The sequence below is a fragment of the Hevea brasiliensis genome, chromosome 7, assembly GCF_030052815.1.
Source record: "Hevea brasiliensis isolate MT/VB/25A 57/8 chromosome 7, ASM3005281v1, whole genome shotgun sequence".
Taxonomy (NCBI): Eukaryota; Viridiplantae; Streptophyta; class Magnoliopsida; order Malpighiales; family Euphorbiaceae; genus Hevea; species Hevea brasiliensis.
Window position 1 is genome coordinate 96,237,383 of NC_079499.1, and position 6,367 is coordinate 96,243,749.

The following is a 6,367-nucleotide window of genomic DNA, read 5'->3' on the forward strand; positions in this document are numbered from 1 at the left end:
TTTACTTTGCCTTGGGACCAAAAAAGAGGCCCAAAAATTCTGAAAAAATTTTAGAAAACTCAGAAAAATTCGTAGAGTCCAAATATATTTTTAGTTTTACCACGTGGTCTTTAAATTAATTTTTAAAAATCATCAAAGTTTTATATTTTCGAAAAATCGAACTCGATTTCTAAAATACAAATAATTTTAAATAATTTCCTAAAATTTAAATAAAATAAAATATTAATATTTACCCACAAAATAATAAATTTAAAAATTTGGGGTGTTACATAGGTAATTTTAAAGGTAGGGGCTAACTTGTATGTTTATTAAAATGTCAAGGATTAAATTACTTATTTTAAAAATATAGAGACTAATTTGTATGTTTAACCAATTTTCAATTACTAAATTATCAGTAAAATAAAATTTCAAAGTTTATATTTTTTTCAGATTGAAAATAGAGTTAAGAGTATTTTGATATTTTTACTAGAATTAATGGTAATTTAACTGAAATTCTAATAATAAAAACTAAGTTTCTTGTGATTTACAAATATGCACCGTCTCGTAATCCTTAGCAAGAATGATATACATTAGTGGATTCACTGAGTAATTCAATAGTGGAAAAATGATTTCTACACTATATCTTGGCATGGAGAAACCTTTACTTTTATTTATACACACTAATTTCAAGATCCAATTACATGCTGCTATCTATCTTTCTTCATTTTTCGCTATTTTCTTTTATGAAATTTTTATATTTTGTTATATATATATAGGTTTGTTATTTTTATGTGGCTTGAATTTGAGATATGTCTTCATTGATTCAAAATTATGATCTGACCAAAAAGTTCACGCTGCGATCCGATTAGGATAAAAAGTGAGATCTGTAGTGGTAGCGGAGGGCATAAAAATATTGTAATATTATACCTTTTGTGGTAGAGTTGTGAGATATTTGGAAAACATATTGGGGTTAGGGGATGAGAGTTTTGAGTGATTGTATCTTACTTTTTCATCATAGTCAAACTTTTTCTCTTGTCTTGCCTGTGAACATAGACCTTACAGTCGAATCATATTAAATCTTGTGTTATTCTCTTTTCTTATATTGTGTGATTGTACAATTTGTGTGTATACCTTAAATTTGCATGCTTGATATAACAAACTGGTGTTAGAGCTTTATTCATGCAATTTAGGGTTTTATAAATGATGTCATCTTCAACGAAGTATGAGGTAGAAAAGTTTGATAGTGGATTGAGTTTCAGTCTGTGAAAGATGAAAATCAAATCTTTCTTGATTCTGCAAGGTCTATGGAAGACAATCAAGGATAACTTTCCAGAATGTATGAAAAAGGCGAAGAAGGTTAATCTAAAGGAGAGAGTTTTGAGTGCGATTTTCATAAGCATAGCTAATAATGTCTTATACGAGATTGCTAATGAAAGCTCAGCGTTTGTAACATGAAAGAAATTGGAGGAGTTGTACTTTGCCAAATCATTGACCAATAGCTTGTATATAAAGAAAATGCTTTATAATCTGAGAATGAGTAAAGGTATACTCATTAAAGAATATCTGGATGAATTTAATCTAATCATTATGGAGTTGAAGAATATTGATACTGATATTAATAGTGAGGATTAGGCCCTTATTGTGTTATGTTCTTTACCACTCTTCTATGAGAATTTTGTTGATACTCTGTTATATGGGAAAGATAGTATTTCACTCAATGATGTTAATAATTCTCTAAAATCAAAGGAGTTGAAAAAAAAAATTTCCAGATAATAAAGAAAGATTTTAGGTGAAAGGTTTGGTGAGCAAGGAAGAACAAATTCAAGGGAGGGTTCTTCCAACAGAAAGAAATTTAAGGCTAGATCTAAGTCAAGAATGAAAAAAGCTAACTATTTTGAGTGTGAGGAGGAAGGTCACCAGAAGAGAGACTGCCCCAATTTGAAAAATAAAAAGGAAAAGTTACCAAAAAGTTCTGCGAATGTGGTTGGCAAGTTTAGCGATTCTAATGGCGATGACAATGCTGGGAAAATTTTATCTGTGAGTTCAGATCATAGACAGAATTCCTAGATTCTTGATACTGGTGCTACTTATAATATGTGTCCACATAAAAACTGATTTTTTACTTACAAACAGATGAATGGTAAGGTATTTCTAGGCAATGATCGTGCACTACCTGTGGAAGGAATTGGTAACATTAGATTGAGAATATTTGATGGCATTGTTAGAACTATAGAGTGTTGGCATGTTCCAGGATTGAAGAGGAACCTGATTTTTCTTGAGACACTTGACTCTCATGGATTCAGATACCATGCAAAGAATGGAGTTCTCAAAATGTACAAGGGCTTTATGGTACTCATGAAGAGTAGTTTGATTTAAGAATTGTATTTTTGTCGGGCAGTACAGTTTCAGGAGAAGCTGCAGTAGCATCTAAAAGCAATAATCAGAATCAAAATCAAACTCAATTGTGGCATTTGCATCTTGGTCATATGAGTGAAAGAAGGTTATCTGTGTTGAACAAGTGGGATTTGTTGGATGGGTAAAAAATAAAATCTATGGACTTTTTTAAACATTGTGTATTTAGCAAACAGACCAGGGTGAAGTTTAATAAAAAGGTAATGTGCAAGACCAAAGAAACGGTGGATTATATCCACTCAGATCTATTGGGCCCTAATAGAGTCCCTTCCAAGAGCGGTGCCAGGTACTTCATGACTTTGATTGATGATTACTCTCCAATGGTTTAGGTGTATTTTCTGAAAATAAAATATGAGGTATTTTCAATCTTTATAGAGTGGAAGACAATGATTGAGAAGCAGATAGAAAATAAGGTCAAGCATCTTAGAACTGATAATGGGTTAAAATTTTGTAATTGTGAGTTTGATGCATTCTGCATCAATGAAGATATAGTGAGACACCAAACTTGTACAAGGACACCACAACAGAATGGTATTGCAGAACGCATGAATAAAATGTTTTATGACAAAGCATGAAGCATGCTTTCATATTCAGGATTAGGAAAGGATTTCTGGGTTGAAGTAATTAATGTAGCCTATTTCTTAGTTAATAGATCTCTATCTACAGCTATTAAGTACAAAATTCCTTTTAAGATCTGGTTTGGTTCACCTATTGATTACTCTCAGCTGAGAGTGTTTGGTTATCCTGCTTATGCTCATGTGAGAGATGGTGTGACATCCTCACTTTAGATAATCCGCACGTTATACTGTTCCAGTGACTAATGTTGGTCCAGATGGAACTATATTTAAATTAGAGTGAGGAGTCATAAATAACCTAAATAATGATAAGAAAATTTAAGAAAAAATTTTAGCAATGAAATACAATGAAGTTAAATAAGCCGATGCCGCAACAATGGGTAATCTTAATGGGAAGTTGCTGTGAGGACTGTTAGCAACCCTAAGCCCTAGGGAAACCCTGTGAAATAATTTTTAGGACTCCAGTAAAGAGTTATTGAGGCTTTGATGACAATAGAATGCCAAGAAAAAGCTCAAAGAATTTTATCGATCAGTACAGACAATTTTAGCTCAAAAAGCTAAACGAAAGGCATTTTGGTCATTTCGCCTTCAGAGACGATTTTTGACCAACTTATCTATTTAAGTAAGTGAATTATATGACAAAAAATATGAACAAATATTGATGAAAAAAATTTATTAAAAATGAGTAAAGAAAGAAGAAAGGAAAAAAAAAACAAAAATGAAATTTAAATGGGATTTATGACATAAATATGATGCTAGCATGATGTAATAAAAAGTCCCAACCAATCAAAATGAAGCAAGTCTTCTTAAAACAATTAAAAGAGATAAAAATCAAAGAAAAAAAATCAGATTTTCCTTCTCCTTCTTCAGTTGGCCGAACCACTCTCTCACATCCACCATTGTTGTCCCTTCAACCAAGCTTCATCTCCCACCAATTTACACCATAAAACCCCTTGTCCCTTTCATAAAAAAAATTGTCTTTGCACCTTGGGCAAGCTAGAGGCAGCAAAAAGAAGAAGAAAAAGAGAGGCAAGCTTGGAAAGTAACTCTATCAAGGTTAGTGCCATATCTCTCCCTTTTTTGTTTAAATTTGATGTTAGGAGTATGAAATGAGTTGAAAATTTAAGGAATTGAAAGAAAATAATCATGTATGGACCAACTTCAATTTTCAGCAGCCTTGATGATTGAAGTGTTTAATGAGTTTTAAAGGAATTAAATTTTGTTTATAGGTAGCTTTGAATGTGAGTATGAGACATATAACATCAATTGATATGTTTGAAGTAAGATTTAAGAATCTGGGAATTTAGTGTTAGGGCTTTGAACTAAAAATTAGGGGTTTATGCAATTGAGGATGAATTGATGTTTTCATGGTCAATTAGTGACCATTTGGTATAGTTTGAACTAAATTTGGAGTGAATTGTGACACTAAATAAGGGAATTAAAGAAGACACATAAAGGAATAACTTTGATGAAGAAAAGTTTATCAAATTCTCACTGTAGCTTAGATCAATGGAACAGTAAATATAGAACACAAAAATTTAATTTTTGAAAATACTTCTATGAGGCTTTGAAGTGCAATTGGCAATCAATGCCAATAAATTTAGAACTCAAAATGTGGTATAATTATGTACCTAAAATTTGTATACATATTATATATGAAAAAGTCAATAAATTGAGTGAATAGTAATGTGTGAATAGTAACCCTAAAAACATAAGAAATAATAAAAGAAATTAAAAAAGTCATTATGAGTACTAATATATATATAGTGTAATTAGTGAATTAAAAATTCTTGAATTTGAGTGACTCTAGGACATAAGGGAACAACCAATATAAAGGACCTTAGGCAAAAATTGTGACTGTAATATGTTCAACCATTTGGACAAGATTGGGATTCCAGAATCACCTGGTTCTGGATTTAGAAGAAAAAAATGAATCAGTTATTGTTATTTAACCATAATTGGAGCCCTAAAACTTTAATTGACATAATTCAAATTAATATGAACAAATAAGATAAAGACTTAGGATTTTATTTTAGGAACCTGGAATCAATTCTGAGCCTGAGTGCTTGGAATTGTATGACCAATAAAAATAGAAAATCTGGAAATGAATAGACTTACAGGGTTTAGCACCCTGGACAGTCATTACTTATTTCTTTAAAATTAGAGTTATACTACTTCAAAATAAATGATTAAAAAGAGAAATTTAAGTTAATCTGAAATCCATGAAATGTTCATGGATTATTTAGAATCTAAATGATAATTTATATAAATGGTATAATGAATAAATGAATCAAGTGAATGTAAGCATGAGACATAGTTCTCTTTATTAGAGAAAGGAAAAACTACTTTGAGTACAGTTATACATGAGAATAATTGTTATGAATTGTGATCAATATGAATAATATAATGAATGTATAAATTAGAATGAATGTATAAAATTATGTAAAAATGAGATTAGATATTTATGCTTATGCTATGAATAAAATTTAAATACTATAGATTATAATTGGAAAATAAAATGAAATAGTAAAACTTAGGAACATTTAATGGTACTAATGTGCCCATGTATTGCATAGACACGTGTGTCAGATTAGATAGATTAACATGTCAATAGAGTATTATTTGAGCAGTACTGCGTAAGGCTTTATGCCTGTATTTCTGGCTTTATGCTCGCATTCATGGCTTATATGTCCTATTATTTGATTATCTGTTACTATGGCTTTTTAGCCATACTGACTGCATACGTGGTTGATGTTATGTATTTCACGTCCATGGTATGATGGCCCGAGACACCACAGTGTCCAGTGCCCAGTAATTCGCTTATCCAGTTTAGTCAGCTTGTCATAGGTTGCTTGGGCAATGAAATAAATTAAGAATATTAGAAATTAAAAATATTAGAAATTAAATAAACGAGTTAGAAAGATTTGAAATAAATTAGATTAGCTCTAAGAAATTATTTATTTAAAAAACCTGAAATGAACTAGATTAATATTAAAATTTATATGTTATGAAATAACTCCAAGAATTTTAATTATTATGAAATGATCTAAGACAACCTAGGAAATACTGAGGAAGTGATGAAAAGATTAGCAAAGTAATTATAATTGCAAATGTGTCATACATAATAATATAAGCATAAATTTAATATTTTTAGAATATTTTTATATTATACATTATTATTGTAAATTTATTAACTAAGCACCTCCAATGAGAAATGAACAAATTAGGATAAAAGATAGTTAATATTAGAAATTTTGTACGAGATTAAAGAAATTCTAGATTACCCATATTAGGTTTTATTTCTATCTTTATTTGTATATTAATATGCACCTGATGTAAATTATAAATTAAAGAAATTAGTTTGCAAATTATGTAAACTAATGAAATTGAAAATTTTGATA